Raw genomic sequence first — 25,137 nt, 5'->3', positions numbered from 1 at the left:
TAAATTACTTCCCACCCTATTCCACTATAAACCCACAACCCGCTACGGAAGTAATAACACAAAATTAAACATAAAAAACATTAATAACTAATTCAATTCCAAAACATATAATAAAATAAGAAACAATTCTCATTTAAAACACTAAAATACATAACATTATTAATAAATCGATATTTTTGTAAACTATATTTTTGTAAACGATATTTATTACAACTATATTATTGTTATCAATATTACTTACCTGTCAGTTGATATTCTGGTCAAACTATATTTTTGTTGTCGATATTTGTTCCACTCGATATGTCTGCGGAGATATTAATGTCAGACGATATTTCTACGTCGATATTACTACTCTGCACCATATTAATTACAGCCTACCTAACCCCTTTTTAACATTTCCAGCTGGAGAAGCGAATAAAATATATTTTTTCTACTAACCAGGACATTTTTAAAGTTTATTTCACTAGTCATCACACTCCCTACCACTCCCACTATCCAGAGCACACATAGTCTATCACAAAAATTAGTGCTACCACGTAGTCGTCGGTCGTAGCACTCCCTGCCCCGTTAGGAGACGGGAAGACTCCCATGATGAAGCCCATGATGGGATTCATAGTGTGTAAGGGGTATTTTAAAAACACATAGGGGCCGATTCTGATCCTGGATTTTTATTTTCCATACAAATAGGATTTGTATTTTTTTCCATACAAATTGTAAAAGTCCCTTCCAACCCGTGTAGTACGATTCGTACGGGAAAAATACATACAGATCGGCCCGATCCTTACAAATCGGATCGGAAAAGTTGTACGACCCGGACTTGTAAAAAAGACCATACAATTTGTAAAAAGGCTGTCCAACCCGTCAAGTACGATTCGTACCGGGTTGTCAGCATACGATTTGTATGGAAAATGGCCTGTATACGGGGAATGACTTGTACCGGGCAACAAAGCGAACCCCTATACGCCTTGTACCCTGGTATGACTCGTTCTGGGGGTACGACTCATACCGGGGTACGGGTCGTATAGGGGTATGAGGCGTACAGGGGTCCCCCCACATGTGAGGCGTGTGTATGGTGCGTACCCCAACATCGCGCATGTACGCAAAGTACGTACGTGATTTTGGGGTACTGGTCGTGTACACACCGTACAAGCACCGTACCCCAAAATCGCGTATGTACGCACCATACCCCAAAATCACTAATTAGGAATTTTTAAAGGGAAGCCAATTACAAAACTATAAAGTATGCAACATTTAAAAACTGGTGCAGGGGGTTTATGCACATGTGAATCGGATATGCGGTCAGTATGGGGAGAATGGGGGTAGGGGGTCCCTACAGCCAGGCATAATCACCTGAACTTGTGGTCTGGAGGGCAAGCATGCCACATTGCTCAACAATGATGTTTTACAGTGTGTTAAGTTGTTCCCCCCTAACACTTCATCTGAGTACCTCTGCCCATAGTTCTGCAATGGAGCATTACTGTAATCTTCAAGGTTCTTCCCTAAGAAGGGCTCTTCCCTCTACACCAGCCCATTGTGTTACATCTTTTACATAGGTCCCCACCACAGGCAAACCTCTACAGAGGTGCAAAGGGCACGCCCCAGTCACCCATTACCAATGTATTGGAAAACAAATAAAAGAACATAGCTATCAGGACAAAATCAATGCCTTTTCAAACTCTGTGCCCTACAGTATCCAAACAAACGAAAAGCACATATGAACTGATATCTAACAAACTACAACTATTTGCTAATATACAGGGTGCAGATTACTTACAATTAATAGCCTACACTGTATTAAAACGTAAACCTCAAAAAACAACCGAAAATTAATCAGCCAAAAGCTTCTCCTACTACCATAACTGTGATATTTTAAAATAATGTGCATTTGTGATTCACCCAGTATATATTTTCCCAATATTCTGGGATTTGCCTTTTTTTCAAATTATTTTAAAATTATGGGCATCATTATGATGCCGGTTGGACTCTCATCTGACCGGCACCGTAGTGCCTGAGAAGAAATCCGCAGTCCCGCTAGTCTTATTACAAAGCGACCACCTTCACGGTGGTCAAAAAGTGTATATTTTCCATTTCGGCTTGTGCTGCGGGCTGCAGCACAAGTTACAATAGAAAATGCGCACTTTAAAAACATCCCTGCACCGTTGCCTGCTACACGGTGCAGGGATGTTTAGGAGGGCACCATAGATGCCTCCCAAGCCCCATAGCGGAGGGCCAGGGGGATGGGGACCCTGCTAGGGACCCCCAAAGTCACTTTCTGCCTGTCTTATCATTGCGGATGAACAGCCATAACAGGGCAGGTGGAAAGGGACATTGTAATCCCTTCAGCGGTGCCTGAGCAGGCACCGCCCCTATTGTAAGGATTACTGACCTTCCAACTGTCATATTTACCTCAGCTAACTATAACCTACGTCCCAGAAATGCACTGCTTATGACCTCACAAATTACATCACTCATGAGATGGTCAGTGACATCACTGATGACATCATTGATGAAAACTCAAATGACATCACTGATGACATCATCCAGTTAGTGTTTTCTCAATGTTTCCGAGTGTTAAACCTATATATTAAGGCATCTCAAAAGTTAAATTAGTTTAGTTTGTGATTCTATTTTCAAACATAGATTATATGAGTGTCTGTGCAACTGTGTATATCTCTGTGTGAGTAGGTGTGTGTGTGTGAATGGCTGTATCAGTGAATAAGTGGGTGTCTGAGTAGCTGTAGGGGAGAGTAAGTGGCTGTGTGAGTGCCTGTTTGGGTGAGTGAACGGGTGTGTAAATGGTGTATGGATGAGTGAGTGGGTATGTGAGAGACTGTAAAGATGAGTGAGTGGGTGAATGAGTTTTTGTATGGGTGAGTGAGAGGCTGTGTTAGTGGCTGTATAAGTAAGTGAGTGGTTATGAGAGTGGCTGTATGGATGAGTGAGTAGGTGTGTAAAAGGCTGTAAATGGTGAAGGACAGGGTGCATGAGTGGCTGTATGGGTCAGTGAGTGTGTGTGTGAATGGCTGTAAATGGTGAATAAGAGGGAGCATGAGGGTCTGTATGGGTGAGTGAGCCGGTGCATAAGTGTCTATATGGGTAAGTGAGAGGGTATGTAAGTGGCTGTATGGGTGAGTGGGTGGGTGTGTGAGTGGCTGTATGGGTGAGTAAGTGAGTGTAAGAGAGGCTCTATGGGGGACTATTTGGTTTTCTTAGTGACTGTTTAGGTGACTGAGTACATGTGTGAGTATCTGTATGAGTAAGTGAGCGGGTGTGTAAGTATCTGTATGGGTGAGAGAGTGGATGCGTGAATGGCTGTATGAGTGTGTGAGTGGCTCTATGCATAAGTCAGTGGGTACATGAGTATTTGTATGGGGTTTATAAATGGGTATGTGAGTGGTTGTATGGGTATGGGTGTGTGAGTGGGTATATGACAGGATGTATAGAGGTGTGAGTGGGTGTATGAGTGGTTATGTGGATGATGTTGTCAGTGATGTCACTGACCATGATATGAGTGATGTAATATGTGAGATCATAAGCAGTGCCTTGTGGAGGCATAAGCTATAGTTAGCTGAGATAACTATAACTGCTGAATTTCTATTTTTGTATGAGTGTAATGTGAGCCTAACTATAACGGCACGGTAACCTTTGTTTTTTTCAGTGAATCTCTAAGGTCTATTTAAATTCTATTTCTTAACTATATATAATATGTCCATGAAACCTTTGGTTTTCAGTAAATTGTACTTTTTTTAATGTTATTTCCTAATTTGAATGCCTTGCAACCTATGGTTTTTTAAGAGAATTTCTAAAGGCTTTTTAAAATGAATATTTCCTAACAGTAACCTGTAACCTTTGAGAATGTGTGCATGAGGGTCTGTGAGTGGGTTCGAGAGGGTATGAGTGGGACTGTGAGTGGGTACGTGAGTGTCTGAGTGGGTGTCAGAGTGGGTGCAATAAGTGTCTGAGTGCAACTGTGAGTGGGTGTCAGACTGAGTGGGTTTGTGAGTGCCTGCAGTATTTATAGGATTGCTTTTTGATAGATAAGGTGAATTTTTTGTTTGCTAATAACTTTGCTGCCGTTTGACAAATCTTCATGAATGCTAATTCACTTCAGCTCCTTCTTGGAAAGTTTCAGGGTGATCTGTCAAGTGGAGGCTGAGACAAATGAGGGTCCCAAAATGCAAAACACCCATGCATTTTCCATAGACTTCTTTCTGAAATGCTACCGCAAAAAATCTGCAGAGTGTGCTTTTTGTCATTTGACATAAATCCATTCAGTACTTTTTGAGAAATTAAAGTTAGAAAATAATAGTATATCTGGACGGTTGGATCCGCGAGAGTCTCTCAAGAGTTTTGCGGGAGCGCAAGTTGAAATTAAAGCGTTCTGATGGGCACATGGAGTTTTTTTTTCCTTTGGTCATCTTGCTCCCTTAGGAGTCAGACTCCCAAAAGAGCAAGCACTCTGATTGGATGCCAGCAACATGAGAGTAGCCTGTCTTAAAATAAGATTTCGACCCCAGGGAACACATCCCTTTGGGGCCAAACTAGTTATTAAGGTGAAAGAGGCATGCACCCTTCTTCCCCGGGCCATAATTGGTCCCAGGCACCCCATTCCCCAGGGACCAATTTATTTGATAGGGGGATAAGGGCTTGCGTCTCCCCTCCCTGAGCCTTAAAAAGGCCCTATGGACCCCCGGGATGTCACTTTAATGTAAAATGAGGGAGGCCACGCAGCTCCTACCTCCCTGAGCCTTCAATGGTCCAGGGAACAAAAATCCCCTGGGGCCGGCTTACTTGCTATGTCCTCGGGAGCCCACTCCTGGGACACAGTAGTTTTTCGGCACGTACCGGGGTGGCAGGGAAACATGTATTTGCTTCCTTCTAGCTGAACCATTTTCAAATCTCCCACCAGATGGGGGCAAACACAAAGTGGGCTCCCAGCAGGTAGGAGCTTTAAAAAGATTCCTTGTTCACACTGATGCTGGCAAGAAAACTTAACAATATATTGCTCCTGCCTTGAAGGACTAGAGTAAATTGTTTTTCCCTACGGGAGGGAGCAAAGCTGGCTCCTGTACTATGCAGGTAGCTGGCTAGGACCGAGGGGCATCTTGGGCTCCCCCCTTTTCCCTCAATGTTGTGCTTGGTGGGTAGCCTGGGTGGGCACCGGGGCACCCACCATTAAATGATGCAGCCCGGGAGTACCAGGGGCCAAAATAGGCCAGGGAGTGTGGTTGCCCAGCCCCCTACCCTTTTAAACAAGACACAGCCCTGTATATGGGAACTCCAGGCCGATAAAGACTTGGGAAAGGGTTCTGCTTGGTACCCCTCCTATTTTATTTACATTTCAAAGCCGGAGAATGGGGTCGCCGGGGCCTAAGTAGGTTCACGGAGAGGGGCCTCGTGTCCACCTCCCTTTATTATTTACTCAGCCCCAGGGGATGAGGTCCATGGTGCCTAATAAGGCTTGCTGATGGGGCTGCATGCCTCCCTGGCTCTGGGAGATGGGGTCCTCAGGGCCTAATAAGGCTAGGGAGGGGGGCTACAAGCCCCCCTCCACTTTAAATAAGGCACAACCCTGAGATATTGGGCCTTCTGGGCACTTTCAATAGTTTTTTGACCCAGGGGTGGGGTCTCCAGGGCCTGATGAGGTTCGGGGAGGGGGGCGTGCAGACACCTTTCCCTTTTAAATTAAACAAAAAAGGCCCCGGGAAATGGGTCCCTGCGGAATCTGAAGGATTGAGGAGAGGGTCCATGAGACCCTCCTAACCTGTTTTATTGGTTTGGCCCCTGGGGATCCTTAAGCGATGTCATAAATGATGTCATATAACATGTCATGGGTGTTGTAATATGTGAGGTCATAAGCAGTGCTATGTTTACTGTAACTTATGAATTTCTGTGTTTTTCTGGTTCAAAATGTTAATGTTGTCATTGACATATTCACCTAACTATAACGTGACTTCAACCTCTGATTTTCTCTGTAAATATACATACATATATCTATTATCCAGTGCCAGTCTTCACTATGTGGTCATAGCTTGAATCGTGTTTCCAGAAGAAATGCCTTTTTTTGTTTTGATATTAACTTTGGTGCTGTTTGACAAATGCCCACTAATCTTTCCAAGAAACTGCTACTTTTTTCTAGTTTGCACATGAAAAGTTTTGTGGAGATCCATCAAGCGGGGCGTAAAAAAGGGTGGATCTCAAAACATGTTTTCCACATTCATTTGTCCTTAGGAACTTTAGACCCAGCTACAGCCCAAACCACTGAACAGATTTACAGCACATTTGGCAGAAAATTAATCTTAGTTCAGAAAGAGTGTTCTTTGTATTTTGATGTAAATCCATTCAGTAGTTTTGGAAAATTTAAGATAAAGAAATTGTATGAATCACATCACGGAGGATACACATAACAGATCTCATCCTCAGATCTGATTGGCTGTCACTATATCAACCAGGAAGTAAAGGCAGCTATTTGAGGACATGGGAATCAGTCCTGTTTCGTAAGAAAAATGCAGAAAAAGATGAGGGGCCATGGTAGGTATACCCTGATTGGCTAGGCCTGCTGGTGCTGTCAAGAAGAACCACGCCTGGGGCCCAAAAAATGTTTTCAAGCGGATCCATGTATCTGCAGTAAAATTTAAAAAATAACCAGCAGGTGCTCCCATGCTTCTTTTTAAATGACCCTGAGGTGCATATAGTTGTTGGAAAGGGGGCACGTGGTCCACCTCCCTGAGCCTCTGAGAGGCCCTGGGTTCCCAGTCCCAGGGGACAAAAGGTCAATAAAATGTGAGTCAGCGTGCCCCCCACTGAGCCTTAAGTCCATCCCCTGGGGTGTCACATTAATTAAAAGGGAGGGGGACAACCCGACTCCCCACCCTGAGCTGTTAAAGGCCCCTTGGACCCATCCCCTGGGGGCGACTCAGTGATTGTGTCCCAGAGAGCCCACCCCAGCACTCAGTAGTTTCCCTGCCCACACCAGCAGATGCAGGGACATGTGTTTGCTTCATTTTTGCGGGAGCATTTTTAAATCTTCCACCAAATGGGAGCAAACACTATGGGCCTGATTGCGACTTTGGCAGTGAGGGAGCCGGCTGCCAGGCCAGCACCCCCCTCCCACACTGCCAAAGTCGACCACCGCCCGCCTTATTACAAGTCATTTAGTGGTCTGGCGGGTGCCACAGAGGTCCTAGGGTGGTGCAGTTCAAAGGCTCATATGTGAGCCTCAGAACTGCAGCACCGAAGGAGTGCCAAATTCAGTTCTGTCAGTCCATGCCATGCAGTAACTGGGATGCATGCACACAGGTAGGCACACCATGTGCCCCCTGGCATGTCTTGCCTGGCCCTGAGGCAACAGGACCCATTTAGCTTCCTCAACGCCAGCATTTTCATTGCATGAGCAATGCAATGAGACTGCTCTGGCAGTGAGGAAACGTGTACTATGCTTGGTGGTGTGGTAGCAGCACCATCAAGCATATTGCTGTGTCAGACCACCGTGCCATCGCCAGGGATAGGGATCCCTGGTGGTTATGGCAGTCCAACTGCCGTAGTTATAATACGGAAGTCGGACCGCTGGTTTGGTGGTCCCCGACCTCCACCGCACCTCCACAGCGTGTTTAGCTGACCTACGGAGTTCTCTCCTTCTATTTTGCATATATTATGCATCACACTATGCCTGAAAGGGTTTTGTTTTGACATATACTGGGTGCTCCCTTGTGTCTGGACAAAGCTGTACCTCTCCGAAGAGCTCTAATTGGAGCAAAGCACTGTGTCAGGGGTTGCTTTTATTCATTTCAGGTTGGCTTGAGTTGGTATTTTACCAATTTGGAGCTGTGGTGCTGTGCCTGGAGTGATAAATGGCTTTTGTCATTTTACAGCTCGGCAAGGACAGCACTGTGCTAGTCCTATGCTTTAAGACTTTGCTGTAGAAATGGCAAAAGACTTTGTCCTTTTCTTTCTCAGCGTGTATGGCACTGTGTTAATCCTATGCTTAACGACTTTGATAGAAAAACAGACATTTGAGGTGAGCAGATCTAGAGTGTCGCTGGTGTTGAGAGTGCTCTAACAGGAGCTGCTTTCCACCTAAACTTGAGAACTACCCAGAGTTCTCTCCTTCTTTTTTGCATAATTTATGCGTCACTCTTTTCCTGAAAGGGTTTTGTTTTGACTTTAACTTGGCAGCAGGGCATCTCCGCGGCTGGACTGGCCGCTAACATCAAAAACACTCAAGGTTGCCCTCCTGGAGACGCCACACACTGAGGGGATCACACACGATGCCACAAGCGGTTGAAATATCAGTGCTCCCACTCACCTTCAAAGTTGCAGCCAAACGTGTTTCGGAGTTATCCTTGATCACTGACGTTTGCATCACACAGTTAGACGGAGAAAGAGGCAGCTCTTCAATGCTTGCAACCGCAAGCTTAGCGTAAGAACTGAAGGGGCCTGAGCCACAGGGTGATATTGGGTGCAGTGCGGAGCACCTTCTTTTCCCTTCACCTTTGAGCGATATTTTATTTAACTCACCTATTGGGGCAAACATTCTGTATGGAGAGAACAGCACCCACTTGGTGTATGGTGGGACTACAAGTGTGTCAAATTTATATTTCGTGGGACTAACATAACCACAATGCAATTCTGCCTAAGCCCATTGGGGCAGGACTTGTTATTCAATAAAAACAGGTGTCCTAAATTGCTTGTTTTCTCCATCTAACTGTGTGATGCAACAGCCAGTAATCAAGGAAAACTCCTAAACGCGTTTGGCTGCAAATTTGAAGGCGAGTGGGAGCGCTGATATGGCAACCGCCTGTGGCATCGTTTGTGATCCCCTCAGTGTGTGGCGTCTCCAGGAGGGCAACCTTGTGTGTTTTTGATAGATATGAAGTGCTAGTACAACCTGCTGGTATTGGTAGCACAGGGCATACAGAGAAATCGAATGCTACCAAATAGCCCATGGACAAAATTCATGAATGTAACTGTAAGAAGGGAGGATGAGAAGGTGGAGCACATACCTCAAAGCTTGCTCTCATTTTGCAGGGATGACTCTCGTTTGACTTGGAACTATTGACTGCCTTCCAGTTTTAAATTTCGACGATGCAGGCTTTCTCTTCCCCACAGTGATCTGTATCAAGGATGTTCTGAGGCCATCATTAGAACAAACATGTTCAAAATGTTTTCTTTCCGCCATTTTTTTCAAGTTGGCCCATCATTTTGCAGCTAACATGTTATTGCTATCGTCCACATGAGCTTATTCATGAATAAAAATGTGAAGCACATTAATGGTATTAATAGCTACTGCACATTTAATTAACATGGGAACATGGTAAAAATGGCAATAAAATATAAGCGCTCGGATATCTTCAGAAAGAAGAAGGATAATCAAATCAACAAATGAAATAGACAAAGATAGAAAGTCAAAGAATGTTTGGGAGTCTCTGGATATATCAGTTCATTTTGTGACTTTTAAATAAAGTTTCTGTCTGTGTGCTCATTTAGAAAAGGGGCTAATAATGATAACATACTTGAATAACTAGTCAAGTAGGTTGTATATTAGAATATTGATAATAAACGTATGACCTCAACTGTCTGACAAATATATCATTGTCTATATACAGTGTACAATACTCCATTGAGTAGACATTTGTTATTTCTAACTCAAGTGGAGATATTTTTTATATAACCTTTAAGACAATATTTTTGTCATATGATATTTTTGCTACAGTATTATGGTACCCTATAGTTTTGTGTCAATGTATTGGGTATCAGTAATCATGACAGTTTAAAAAGAAAGGGCCACTGTTCTTTCAGATATAATATTCTGCAGCTAATTCGACAACATTTCAACACTCTATTTTTATTTAGAAAGGACAAAAATCTGTCAGTCATGTATTCCATCTTTTGCCATGGTTACATCTGGTACAAGCCAAGATCTTTTTTTTTTTAACAAATATATAATTCCCACATATAGTGGGCTTTGGCTAGCTGTCTTCAACTATTTGCTTCTTTGTCTCCATGCCCTCTAGGCATTGAGACATTGCCAAACGTATTTCGGATCAGCCCACAGGAGAAATTAATTTTCCCAATTTTCTACCGCCATTTTAGGATATATCCTTTAGCTTATATTGAGATGCATGAGGGACTAGATTACATCTAAAAAGCAGGGTCAGTCATCACACTTTCATTAATTTTTGCCTTACTTTCCTGCTGTTCACAGAGCAATCAATACTCTGTTACTGCAACAAGGCTTTTTTAATTCTCTTTTATAGTGTTCAAGTGCAAGCCTGACAGTAGTTGGAACAAGGTCACTGACGAACAGCTCCCCACCACCCTCAACAAAACCACACTACTGACATCCATGGATGCTAATACCTCAGCATGCAACCTTCACCGAAGGAACTCCAACTGCACCGACAGACTGACTCCTTCAAAGAAATCAGCAAGGAAGCGACACCCCAGAAAAGCCAGTTGGTTCTCTCCTGCCGTTCATGAATTCAGACGCATCTGTAGATGGCTCGAGAAGAGATGGAGTAGCAGCAAGACCCCAGAAAACCACTCAGCCTTCAAAACCGCTGTCACCTCACACCACCACCACATTAGAAGAGCAAAGAAAGCAGCCCTACAAAAAAGGATCAATGCCAGCGCACTCAATAGCAAAAAACCTTTTGCCGTTGTCAAAGAATTCACCAAACCCAACACAGAGACAGCAGACATCCCACCCTCCCAAACCTCTGCAATAATCTCAGCACCTTCTTCCACCACAAGATTAAGCAGATAAGCAACAGCTTTGACAGCTTGGATACCCCAGACCCTCTCACCCCACGTGCCACCACTGCACCTGACAACACCAGACCCTGCACAGCTGGACTCCTCTCACCACTGACAACACCCTTAAGAAGAGTATCAACTCTGTAGCACCCCTGCCTGCACCACATTTTCAACAGAACCTGCGCCTAAACTCTATGACAATATCAACAGCTCCATCAACTGCGCCACCTTCCCAGAAGATTGAAAACATGCATCGATCAACCCCTTGCTGAAGAAACCTAATGATGGCCCAAAGGATCTCAATAACTTCTGACTTGTCTCTCTGCTCCCCTTCCCAGCCAAGGTAATTGAGAAGGCCATCAATGCCCAACTTTCCGAGTTCTTCGAAGCAAACCACATTCTTGAGCTCTCCCAATCTGGCTTCTGAAACAACCACAGCACCAAGACGCCCTCCTCCTCACCACCACAGATGATGTTTGCACCCTTCTCAACCAAGGTGAAACTGTAGCCCTCATCCCCCTGGACCTCCTGACTGCCTTTGATACCATTTCCCACAGCATCCTATGCACATAACACCACAACGGGTTGTATGATGTTACAACGCGATCTTTTAGATCGCGGTACATCACAACGCATCTTTTACAAAGCAAGTCATTACCACGACTTGCGCTGTAGGGTGCTGGACTTAGGAATAGTAAGATTTACTATTCCAACTCCAGCCTACGTACAGTAGGGAAGGTGTTGGAATAGTAAATCTACTATTCCTTAGTCTAGAGCGCCCTCCAGCGCAAGTCGTGGTTTGTAAAAGACCCGTGGTAATGGCAGCGCAGAGTTTTGACTGCGTTGTCATGGATGTTCCCCCCACAACGCCGGCATCATTCACAAAGCCCTGGATTGGTTCCGCTCCTTCCTCATCAGCCGAACTCAGAGCGTCAGACTACCACTGTTCCACTCTGAACACACAGAGATCAGCTGCAGAGTGCATTGGGTCTTCTCCCTGAGCCCCACTCTCTTCAACATCTACATGGCCCGCTCACAGCCATTATCAGGAACCACAGACTCTACATCGTCTCCTATGCGAACAGCACCCTCCTGATTCTCTTCCTTACCAACAAACCTACAGTCGCCAAGAACAACTTCCACAACAGGAAGCTGTCATCACCTGTATAAAGAACAGCTGCCTCAAGCTCAACTCAGAGAAGAAAGAAGTACTCATCCTGGGCTTCACCTCCTTCACCTGGGATGACTCCTGGTGGCCCACTGCACTTGGACCCCCCCATGCCCACAGACCGCACACACCATTTCCGCATCATCCTGGACTCCTCAATCACCATGAATCACCAGATCAACTCTGTCTCATCACCCTGCTTCCACATGCTATGCCTGCTCTGAAAGATCTTCAAGTAGATCACCACCAAGTCCAGAAAGACAGTCATCCACGCACTAATCAGCAGCAGACTTGGCTACGGCAACACACTCTATGCTGGCATCACCAACAAACTCCTCAAAAAACTGCAGAACATTCAGAATCCCTAGGCCAGACTCATCCTCAACATCCCCTCTTAGAGCCATATCACCGGCCACTTGAGAGACCTCCACTGGCTCCCAGTAAACAAAAGAATCACTTTCAAGTTCCACACTGACACCTACAAAGCCCTACATGACATGGGACCTGTGTATCTTAACCACCACTTTGCATTCCACGCACCCACCAGAGACCTCCACTCCACCCACCTGTCCCTGGCCACCATCCCACCTACCCATAGGAACATGACCTGAGGAAGATCCTTCTCCTACCTCGTAGCAAAGACCTGGAACACACTGCCCCTCCTCCTCAAGCAGTCACCGTCACTGCTTCAAGTTAGGAAGGTCACTTAAGACCTGGCTCTTTGACTGAACCACAGTACCATCATCTGATCATCAGTCCCCTCTCCCCCAGCACCTTGACACCCTTATGGGTGAGCAGTTGCACTCTACAAAACACTTGATTGATTGATTGATTGACACTATGGAGGCCATCCTCTGCATTACTAACAGGTGGACATCTTGGTTTCAGGCTTGCACTTGAGCATTGGCAAAAATAATTAAAAGCACTGATGCATTTAAAAAACAAATGATTTGTTTGTGAACAGTAACAAAGTATGACATAAAGTATTGAATGCATCAAGATGTATATTACCAAGACACCTTCCCTGAGGCTTCTCGCCCCTGGTGATGATATGCTGCGCACAGAGAGAGAGAACCCAGTAATTTCTCTCTCCTACTACCAGGAGGCTGCTCACACAGCACCCAAGAGAAACCTCTGATCCGCCGTCCTCGCCCTCGCCGATACTCCAATCATCTACAGAGCCAGAAAGGGTGGAAGAGCCTTCTCCTACATCGCGGCCAGGAACTGAAATGGGTTCCCGGCCGACATCAGATGCACCCCCCTCTCTTCACATCTTCAGGCAGAACAATGTCATACATTCACCCCAGAACAGAGATCTGGGCCTAAATCCATCGTTGTTTTGCTCACCATGCCATTCCAGTTTGGAGCCAGCCATATGCAAATCAGTCTTCACCCTGCGTCCATTGGGAACAGTCCAGCCCGAACTGCAAGGCCAGGTCCTCGCTGGACTGGAAACAAGCACCCTAGGACCGGTTTCGGGCTTTAAGCCCTCATCAATCAGGATAGCTTGACTCCAGGGGCATGGAGAGAACGGGACACACGTCTGGGCATACCAGTCCCACTCGGGGTGACAAATGCAAAAAGAACAATTGATGAACAGAATGCAGAACAATGTCATGAATTCAACCCAGTACAGAGATCTGGGCCTAAATCCATCGTTTCTTGCTCACCATGCCTTTCCAGTTTGGACCCAGCCATATGCAAATCAGTCTTGATCCTGTGCCCAATGGGAAACAAGCATCCTAGGACTGGTAGGGTATGCCCAGACGTGTGTCCCTTGGTCACTTTGCCACTGGATTCATGCTAGACTGGCTGATGAGGGCTGTTAGCCCGAAACCGGTCCCAGGATGCTTGTTTCTGGTCCAGGGAAGACGTGGCTTGGCAGTTCGGGCTGGACTGTTCCCATGAGGCACAGGGTGAAGATGGATTTGCATATGGCCAGGTCTAAACTGGGATGGCAAAGTGAGCTAAAGAACGATGATGGATTCAACCCAGATCAGCAACTGGGGGTGAGTGTCTGAAAAGTTTCAGTGCTTCGTCCATCATCTCCTTGTGTTTGCTTTGCAACAAGCATAACAAAAACTTTATGAAATTAAGAAAATTATATCAACATAATTGAAATCTCATTCAGGCCTAGTACATAGGCTATATGTCATCATCTTGTGTCTCTGCAGGTAGTTCTACAGTGGGGATCAGGGGTTGGAGTCCTCCACCTAAATTATGCCAGAAATGGCAGGGATATCTTTTGATTTTTGGGTCTTAGGGGATCACTCTATGAGTGACAGCTCATACATGTATGTTTAAGGTTGTACTGTTTCCTGTCTGAGTTGTTCCACTCCTTAATTAGATATTGATGGGCTTACCAATAGCTTGTTTTTGCATCCTTAGACACTGGGCTGCTCTGTCTCCAGTTTCCGTTTCTAATGAACTCTAGTTCATTCTCTCAACGGTTTCAAATCTGGTTACTTCAATCCTGATCTCACTAAGAAGAGGGTTTCATTATGCATTTGTTCCCTGTCTCAGGGTCCTGATATTTCTTGTGAATTTAGGTATGTTTGTGCTATAGCATAAACCTGTCCGAAAAGTAGCAGGTCACCGTACAGTGTCAAAGCCAAGCATAAAATTAATGCATTCTAATGTAGTGTTCTTTATAGAGGTCCATCTGAAACTCTTACCTAAATTGGAGCAGTGTTGTGACGGTCCTGATGGATCCAGAATGTTGTTTCAAATCCTTTCTGCATAAATGGAAAAAGCATGCTGTTTTATTTTTTGATTTTTACACTTCCTAGTCTGCAGTCTGATGGTATTCTGGTTGCAAGTTTGCGAAGAATGTGAGCTTGTCTGCAATATAATTGAGGAGGATGCTTTTGATAACTTTGAAAATTATGCAACTAGTTTTGAAGATGGTGCGCCCAGTAAGGGTGAGCCAATGAAGTCTCATTGAATCAAAATTCTCCACCTCCTTGTTTGTGTTTGATGGATACCCTGGTACTCTTTTCTTCTGTCTCCTTGTTGCATTCTCTATCTCTGGATCTATCCTATGTTGGGCCACTGTCTTTGGGACTCCAAAGACCTCAAAGAGAGCTGGGCCTTGAACCTTCAGAAGACCTTGACAGTCCAAGTTGGAGCTATTAGATGCTCTTGCACTTTGTACATGTCTGGATCATTATTACTTTCAATGCTGATGATATATTGACCTGTCTACCTCTGATCTTTTGCAATATCAATACCCATGACGATTTTCTTTCTTGGATGACGCATAAGATACTATGGGTCCTTTTTTTGACTACATTTGCTGCGAACCGGTTGTATATATAAACAGGGATTGACACTTAAGCGTTCTTGTATTGACTACATTAACTGTGAACCACTAATGAATATATGCTGGGATTGCCAATGCAAGGACATTCTTTTCGCAAAATCACTTGCTCATTGTTAGAAATGTGATTTCTGGTTGGCTAAGGTTTGCACCAACGCCAGGCAGAAACCACCACTCTAGTCACGATAAGGGAGTTACACTCCTTAAATAACCCCTGCTCACCCCCTTGGTAGCTTGGCACGAGCAGTCAGGCTTATCGCAGAGGTAGTGTGTAAAGCATTTGCAAATAACCAATAGTAATACAGTGTAAGCACGGATGTACGTTGTTACAACACATGTTGTAACAACGCATGCCTTTACCACGCAAGTCTTACAACGCAAGTCGTTACAACGACTTGCGTTGGAGGGCGTGGATTTAGGAATCTTATAATTTTATATTCCAACACCAGTCCCCGTAACAGTAGGGAAGGTGTTGGAATATAAAATTGCAAGATTCCTTATCCCACAGCGCCATCCAGCGCAAGTCGTAGTAACGACTTGCGTTGAAATAGCTGCGGGGTAAAGGCACTGCGGTGTAAAAACCGCGTCGTAAACGATGTTCCCCTGTAAGCACTACAAACGGACACCACACCAGTTTAGAAAAAAATATTTTTATGTACTTAAACACGACCAAATACAATAAAAATCTACAATACAGTGATTTAAAAATAGTTTGCTTTGCAAAATGTCTTTAAATTGCCAAGTTACATTGAAAACACAGTTCGTACGAGTCGGTAGCTCGGTTGGAGCGTACCGTGATGCTGAAGACAGCAGAGTCTCGCTGAGGACACGGCATGGCGACGGATTGATACATGGTTGAACAACCACAATATTAAGTGGGGATGTTAAAGTGGATTCGCCGCACATAAACCCAAAATGCACAACCTCGGAGACGCCGCAGTGGTTTGAATTCTCCGCTCGTGCTGGCTCTTCGGCTCATAAGAATAAGGAAGTGGATGATGTTTAAGTCTATGAGAAACCACTGGGAATTGGTGGATTTTTGAAAAATCATGCGCTCAACTGCCCTAGTCCTGATGAGGCCCGAGAACAATGGGGCTGAAACGCGTCAACAGTCAATTTGAAGATACCCGTGTGAAATTAAAATAGTATGAAATAAGTTAAGAGTACTATAAAAAAGCAGAGGTTGGAGTAATAGGCCTCATAGTTCCTCTTGTAGGGTGATTTTCAGTTTAAAGGAATGCTTGTTGCGAAATATTTTCAGGAGCATCCTTATTGATTAGTAGGGAGGCGAGAAAGAAAATAAACACATGTTTGTTTAAATGTAAATATTGTGTATATATATGGTCATGTGATGCAAATGTTTGTATATACATGTAGAAAAAAGAACACATATTTACACAGATTTTGAAAATTTTCAAAATAAATACAAAAAAGTCTGTTTCAAAAGAGAGCACTTATAACTGTATTGAATTGCCTTTGATTTTTGATTGAAACAAAGTAGAGATTTTTCTAGAGATTAATACGCTTAGGAAGGGATAAATGAAGTATCTCTTCATCCTATTGTATATTGTGGTTATTTGTCCCGAGGCATTATTATCTTTAAATAATTCTCGATGCAGTGCGAGCAGCGGCTCGGTGACGATCGTCCAGATGGAGTCAGTGAGACCAAGGCTTACGGGCAAGGCGAGACGGTGCTCGATGCGGTGCTGGCAGGTTCCGGGGAAGGTGACAGAGCCAGCCGTGGCGTCCGTCGCAGTTACGGTGCAAAGTGGAAGCGGTGCACAGTGCGGTGCCTCTCGATGCAGTGCGAGCAGCGGCTCGTTGACGATCGTCCAGACGGCGTCGGTTAGACCAAGGTGTGCGGTGCAGGGCGAGGCGGCGCTCGATGCGGTGCTGGCAAGTTGTGATGCAGGCCACAGAGCCGGTTGACCGGAATTGGTGTTGGCCAAGCCGGACAACTGTGCGTGATAAGGCGGTCATGGGTGTCAAGCCAGAGGCGACCATGTCAGTGATACCAGGCCAGCGAAGTGAAGCGAGGCGATGCGGGTCGCGGTGCCTCTCGATGCGGTGCGAGAAGCTGCTCGGTGATGATCGTGCAGACGGCATCGGTGAGACCAAGGCGTGCGGTGCAGGGCAAGACGATGCAGCCTGGGGTGCCTTCAGGACACAAGGCCAGCGATGGCGTCGGATGACAGAGTCGGTCGCAGTTCCCTCTTCCCAGTAGCAAATGAAAGAATGGCTCCAGGAGCGGTACCCAGAGGTTGGTGAAGTCTTTGCAGTCCCTGAGACTTCTTAACAGGAGGCCAGCTCGGATTCAGGCCCTTGGAGATAGTCAGCACAAGTAGAGACTGTTCAGTCCAGTCCTTTCACTGCCCAAGGCAGAAGCAGCAGCTGCAGGCCAACCCAACAAAGCAACAACACAGCAAAGGGGCAGTACTCGTCCTGGCAGCTCTTTCAGCTCTTCTTCTTGGCAGGTTCCTTGATTCCAGTGAGATCTTAAGTCTTCAGGTCTGAGCCCCAATATTTATACCAGCAATTCCTTTGTCCTCTGAAGGTAGAGGGGCCTAGACCTAGTTCAAACCAGTTTGGGGTGCATTTTGCCAGGATGCACCTTCTCTCTTTGGCAGTGTAGGTCAGGGTCCTCAGACGCACCACAGGAGGTGGAGCCAGCATTGTGGAAGGCGAGGCCAGCCCTTTTCAGACCCAGGTGCCACTCCTTCCACCCATCCATGTTTATATGTGCCTATTCAGCCCTGCCGACTCACCCCATCTCCTTCAGCCCCTGTCACTCACAAACCAGACAGCTAATACACAGGCTAGCAGAGGTAGGCTGGATGGCTAGGTCGAAAATACCTACTTTCTAAAAGTGGCATTTTCAAACACAGAATGTTAAAACCAACTTCACTAAAAGATGTATTTTATCATTCAGGCGTACTAAACTCGAATTTCTACAATGTTCCCTGAGTCAGTTAGGATCATAGGATGTAATGATCAAACTGCCCATTCTGGTCTATGGCGAACAGGTAGCCTTGAAATAGTGAGAAACGAAGTAGGTTGTAATTCACTATCAGGACATGCCACACTCACCAGGGCATGTCCTACCTTTCACATACAATGCACTCTGCCCATGGGGGTAACTTGGGTCTACCTTAGGGGTGACTCACATGTAGAAAAGGGAAGGTTTAGGGACTTGCAAGTGTGTGCACTTGCCAAGTTGATATGGCAGCCCCAGGCTGAGCACAGGCTCAGCAATGGCATGCCAAAGTTACACTTTAGGGGCTGTTTGCGTGGGTGGCACAATCCAGTGCTGCAGCCCATCAACAGTATTTGATATATTTATTTATTTATTTCAATTTATATAGCGCATTATCACCCCAGGGTCTCTAAGCGCTTATACAAGAAAAGCCAACTCTACAGAAACAGGTAACTTACTTATAACACTCCCCATGCCTCTCGAAAGAGTATAGTTTTTAACATTCGGCGGAATGGCAATAAATTGGGCTCCTTACGGAGATTAGATGGTAATTTATTCCATGCTGCAGGGAGCAAAGTGGAGAAAGCACGCCCGCCCAAGGTGGACAGGCGGAAACGAGGATTAACCAAAAGAGTGGCTTCAGAAGACTTCAGCACCCTACCAGGGATGTAGCCAGATAATCTGGTTTTAATGTAACTGGGCGCGGTGCCATAAAGTGCCTTGTGGGAGATACACAATCCTTTAAACAATGCCCTTTGTCTAACAGGGAGGCAATGTAGCTGACGCAAGAGGCCCCCGCACCCGCAGTGCACTTTAGTAGGGACTGACACATAAATCAAATAGGCCAATCATGGAAATGCCAATCCACAACACATTTTATACCGGAGCACTTGCACTTTACCACTGGATAGCAGTGAGGAAAGTGCGCAGAATCATTACACCAGCAAAAACAGTCAAAACCGGGAGGTCAGAAAGCAAAAAGTATGGGGAAACATGCCAAAAGATGACAAGTCTAACACTCATAGTAAATATAACTGTAAAGAATTGGATTATTTGTTGTAGGGAGTAATAACCCATTTCAAAGGAAAATCACAGTCCTTGTCAGTGTGAACCACAGATGTCAGAAAATAAGTCTGTTCTTTACCCTCTGGTAGCTTGGCACAAAAGCAGTAAGGCTTAACTTAGAGGTAATATGTCACGTATTTATGCACCACACAAACAATAATAAAGTGAAAAGACAGCACTGGGAAAATACCAAACCAATTTAGCAAGCAGAGGACATTTTAATAAACAAAATGACACAAAACAACAAAATACAATCAGTAGAATGGGAAGTATGATTTTTTTAAGTTTTAGGTAAAAATAGCGCCAAAAGACGTAAAACGCAAACTGCGAGTAAGTGGCTGGGCCGGACCAAGACAAAGTCACAAATTCAGGCTGAACACGATTGAGCACCGGTTGGGTACAGGATCAGAGGGTGGCCAGCTGGGAGTTGTACCTTTTTGTCCTTGATGGGGGCTACGAAGTGCTGCGACAAGATTCTCTACATCACGCTACGTCGGACAGTTTGAGCCACCGGTCAGGAGGTGTGAGGTGCTGCAATGAGAGGCCCGTGCATTGCCCTGCATCAGATCCAATGAAGCCATTGATCATGGCACTGATGTGGCAGAACAAAACCACAAATACTGAATGCAGCCAACGGATTGGCAAAAAAATAAACTTAAATTACTGCATTTCCCAGCAACATTTAAAATAAAATTGGTTGATGTAATCCATGTCTTAACCTCATATACCTTTGCTGAGTTCAGTGCATTATCTTAATTAAATGATTCTGCCCTTGATTACAAAAAAGAAAGGAAAATGCTAGTCTTACAGTTTGCTCTTGCCAGTTTAAAATGGATACATTATTTTTTTTATGACCTTGTGTTTTACAGGTCATTCCAAATAGTAAGTGCACTTGATTGATTGTAGTCACTCAGAGGCCATGCCCATGCTGCCAGTGCTGCACTCCGATTTCCCCCATGGGAAGAAAGCAAATGGCCTTGGTGAGATTAAGGGCATGGAAACAAGAAAAATGAAAGACTGGTCAATATGAAAAATAATGTCAACATAATACAGTGGCGCCCATACAATACAAGTCCTAAATACATTCAAGTAGGGAAAGTCCTTGAATAGATATCATTTGTAGTGGGCATTGTACATGCTTGTATCCAGGTGGCTGTGGGGCATGTAGCAGGCATGATATATATAAAACATGTATCTGACAATTTGAGTGCAGAGGTTAGGTAGATGCTCATCTGAATTGATGTGCATTTGATAATATGGTACCTGTGGGAGAATGCACTTGGTACTTTCAACTTCCTTAAGGTTCTTCTTCTTTGAAAAGGGCAAGCGAGCCATGTGGCTGCAAGGCATATGTCTACCTTTGTTATGCTCTTTATCCATGTAATAGGACTGTATGTGAGAGGCCCAGGAGCTGTACAGAGGAAGCCTGATGATCTCTCTTTCCTATGATGAATAATATTATGTCAGTAGTAGGAACAGGAGCTGCACGTGAAAGAAACAGAAAAAAGATTGTTGTGTGGGGCAAGTTAGAGAGAAAGATGTCGGTACTTAAAGTAATCTGTAGTTGTGAAAAATACATTTCTCCGTCAGTTTTTTTTCTCCATTTCTTGCATGATATTCACTGATAACAGCTATATTTATTCGCCTAATATAGTGTGGTGTCTTCACAATGCTTCTCGGTTGTTTATAAGACCACTCAGTATTATAATGTGGTACAATTATTTCTAAGGAGCAAATACGTATGGGATAAATTACCCCCTGCCATATATTATAAGGATATTGTAAGTCATCGAGGCATTCCATGTCTATATAGAGGTACAAGGTGAAAGGCAGAGTTCCTTTTTAAAGTTAGGTAACTCTGAGGTGACTTGCAAGTTACTCATAATATATAAAAGGGGACGTTTTTTATCATAATACACGGTCACATCATCACCTTTCCCACAAACCACCTAAATCCGTGGTGCAAACCTCTTTCATATAAGAGGACGTATTTTTGCAAACATGAAGAATAAAAATAGAATCATAGAATCTCTAGTGCAAAATGATACACATAAAAAAACCTGTTAGATAATTGTTGCAAAAAGATATTAGAATCAGTTTAATACAAGTTATTAAAAAAAGCAAAGAAAAAAATACAGAAGGATGCTAACTTTTGTATAACTACTTTAGGAGTGTAAGAAATAAACAAGTTGCTGTAAATGTCCCCTGTCAGATTGTCATTGTACGACTAGAAAACACAGCAGGTGAAAGAAGAACGAAAATCAGCGCTTCGCTTTCGCTGTTTAACGACTGCTTCATTTATGCTCCATGCCCTGAAGTGTCCTACACCTTGGCTTTTGGTTCTGGCAGCAGTCATTGTGACATCAGAACTCGACTGTCATAAGTTATTACAGGTGACTTCTGACGCAATTTCATTATTATCAGAGACTGAGTACGTCACAAATCACAGATTACATATAGAAGTATAGATGGGTAACAGTAAATTACGGGGATGTATTGTTTTCCCTGAGGGGTTCTGAGTGACATCAAATAGACAATAAGAGCGGAGCTCAAGTTTTGTATGATATCACTCAAAAGCCCAAAGGGGAAAACATCCCCATAATTCACTTGTTACCCACCTATAAGTTTTTTATTATGTATGGTCCCCAAAATCATCTGCTTTCAGCTGCTGCACAGTGGCAGAGGAGGAATGAGGGAGCCATTATATGACATGGCCTCTGTTATGTAACCCTGATCAAAGGTTAATAGCAAGCATTTGCAATACAATTGGTCTCGCATTTGTGAAAGTTAAAGCTATTGGCATTGTAAAAAACAATGTTTTTTATTTATTTTTTTTGTTTGCAGTGGAGTCACCAAATAAATAATGAGAGTTAGAGCTATTTCCATTGTAAATGTAAATATTTATGTGTTGTGGAGTGGATGTGTGTGCTGTGTAGTGGAATTATGTGGTTGCCATCCAGATAATATGAGCATTTAAGAAGTAGAGGTACAGTTAGGATGGATAGATTGGTGGAATGATAGTTGTTTGTATAAATGCTTGAATGGATGGATAGCTGAATGAGTACATCAATGGATGTCTGGGTGATCAGATGAATGAAAAGATGGTTGTTGATGCATTGGTAGGACAGTTTGAGATGGTTGGTATGGAAACAGAAAGATGGGTACATAGGATAAATGTTCATAAAAAGGAAATGTTAGTACTTTTTTGCGAGTTTGGTCAAGACTGCATGGTATATCAGGTTATTTGGTGGTCCAGATCACAACAAAAGCAAAATTCCATTTACAATTCAGGATTTGATGGTGATTTTGTGCCCTTACCCCAAAACTAAGCCTTATTGTCAGCTGCTTGGATGCCTGCATAATCTGCAGACTTCCACACACAGGATTACAATTGGATACAGGTTTAATCAATTCAAATCTTAAATGCTGTTTCACATCAAACCTTACAATAGACGGTTACTAATTATGACTGACGAAGGGAAAATGTATTGACTGGTCCCATTTATAGCACTTGCATGTGTGTTCTGCACGTTGTAAGGACATGTTGACAAAGTCCTGTTGATGAACCCTAGTATGTCACTCTGTGGCATTGAAACTGCCAAATATAGGTCTATTTGTAAACTCTCTGGTGCATGTGATGCACACAAAAAGCATGCAGCATGTTTCTGGAGCCTTGCAACTTGTAACAGTGTGATGGCGGGGAAGGGATGGCATGATTGGCACAGCAGGGGCAGCATTACAGATTTTTTGTTCTGAGTATTGCAACATTTCCGAGTTCAATGCAATTGGAGTCACTCACTCAAACAAAATTCTTTGGGGTAACCTTCAGTGTTTTATTCCCCTGCTTCCACACACCAGCCAGTAATTGACATGAAGCATCTTCACTAATTTAGACTCCACGAACAAAAAAGCTATATGTTGGATTACAATGCCTGTATCTTCAGTAGGTCATTTGTAAGGCCCTAAGTACTGTTGTGGACATGCAAACACTCATCTTTTGACATTCTCAGAATTCACTAAACTCCCACAGTAATAATAGACAAGCATTTGCAATGCAATAGGTCTTGCATTTGCGAGAGTTTGAGCTGTTGGCATTGTAAATGGTAATGTCTTTTACCCCTGTGTTTTTGTTTGGAGTGTTGTGGATGTATGTGGTGTAAAGTGTAATTATGTGGTTAGGATTGGAACTGTTATTTGCGGAATTGTGTGGGGTGGTATTGGGTGGTGTGTAGAGTATTTGTACATTGGAATTATGTGGCATGTTGAATAGGTAGGGGTGAGAGCTACAGAGAATAGATAGAAAGGAAGATAAAGAGGGATAGGCAGTTTGTGCACAAAGTGGTGAATGAACTCCACACAGAGGAGCAGAAACAGTGTGTGAGAAAGAGTGAAAGAAGTTGACAGCAGGCCACAGACGTGTAAAGAGGGAGAGTATGTGTATGCAGAAGACAACCAAAGCATAGAAGGAGAGCATGGGTTTGAGGGACTAAAACCAATGAAAAGGTATGGGAAAGTTATTGTGCAGAAAGACCTGGAGTAAACCACATGAGAGAAGCGGGAAGAGTGCATGAGAGAGAGAGGGATGAGAGAAGGTGAGAGAAAGAGAGAGAGGGAGAAAAGGATGAGAGGGAGGAGAGGGAGTGGGGAGCGAGGGGTAGACTAGTGCACAGCGTGAGAAGGTACCGGAAAGTGGCATGTATGAGCAGGTATTTTAGAAAGGAGATGGGGGTGTGAGAGAGTGATGAGGGTGGCAAAGAGATTTCAAGATGAAAATGGGTTGTGGGAGTGTGAGGGAGAGATGAGAGCCGCAGTGAGTGTGTTGTGGAGAGATGACAGAGTTGGTGGAAGTGCAAAGGAAGGATGGGTTGCATTTGAATTGTTTGTTGTAGGATTGTGTGGCGTGGAGCTGTGTAGTGGAAATATGTGGGATGGTATGTTGTAGAATTATGTGGATAATAACTAATGCGGGCCTTACACGATTTACGTGGAGATGTAGATACCCAGAGCAGTACGCAAGAAATAGCAAACCAAGAAGGAATTACAATAGGGGAGCCTTCCTGCAGTCCTTTCAAGCCTCCATCAACTTTCATCCCCAATATGCCTAGAGACGCTATCGATGTATAGGCAGATGGGGTGATCGAGGAACTCAAGATATTGCAACACAAAACGGCGAAATTACACAAGTTGCCCTCTTATGAAATGAGACAATATACAGCTTTAATGAACAAATTGAAGAACAACAAAGATATTATTATCAGACAGTCCGACAAGGGCGGCAACATTGTGATCTGGAGTAGAAACGAGTACATTGAGGAAGCAAATCGGCATTTAAGCAATCAAACATGTTATCTGCAAATTGACATGGCTGAAGTTAAAGTTATTCAAGAAATGTATCGCAAAGAACTATACAAATGGAAACGGGATGGGCTCATCGCGAAAGACGAACTGAAATTTCTTAATAAAGAATTTCCTGTCCTTTCTAATATGTACTTTATTCCTAAGGTGCATAAACAACAAGCACCTGTACCAGGGAGACCGATTGTGTCTGCTATCAATAGTATTTTTGAAAATACATCTAAATACATCGATCATTACTTACAAGAGTTTGTGACATCATTGGCAGCTTATATCAAGGATACGACAGAATTTTTATATAACATCAACCAGTGTGGGTGGTCGGATGACCTCCTTTTGATAACTATGGACATATCCACACTGTATACCAGTATAGCCCACACAGATGGGATAAGAGCAATGCAATTTTTTCTCGACAAACGCCCTGTTGAAATGTATCAGCATAATCAGATGTTGATCAAGATGGTGGAGAAATGTCTTAACAACAATGTGTTTCTTTTT

Source organism: Lissotriton helveticus, chromosome 1_1, assembly GCF_964261635.1.
Source record: "Lissotriton helveticus chromosome 1_1, aLisHel1.1, whole genome shotgun sequence".
NCBI lineage: Eukaryota > Metazoa > Chordata > Amphibia > Caudata > Salamandridae > Lissotriton > Lissotriton helveticus.
The sequence above is the reverse complement of the archived record's forward strand: the minus strand, read 5'-3'. Positions refer to the sequence as shown.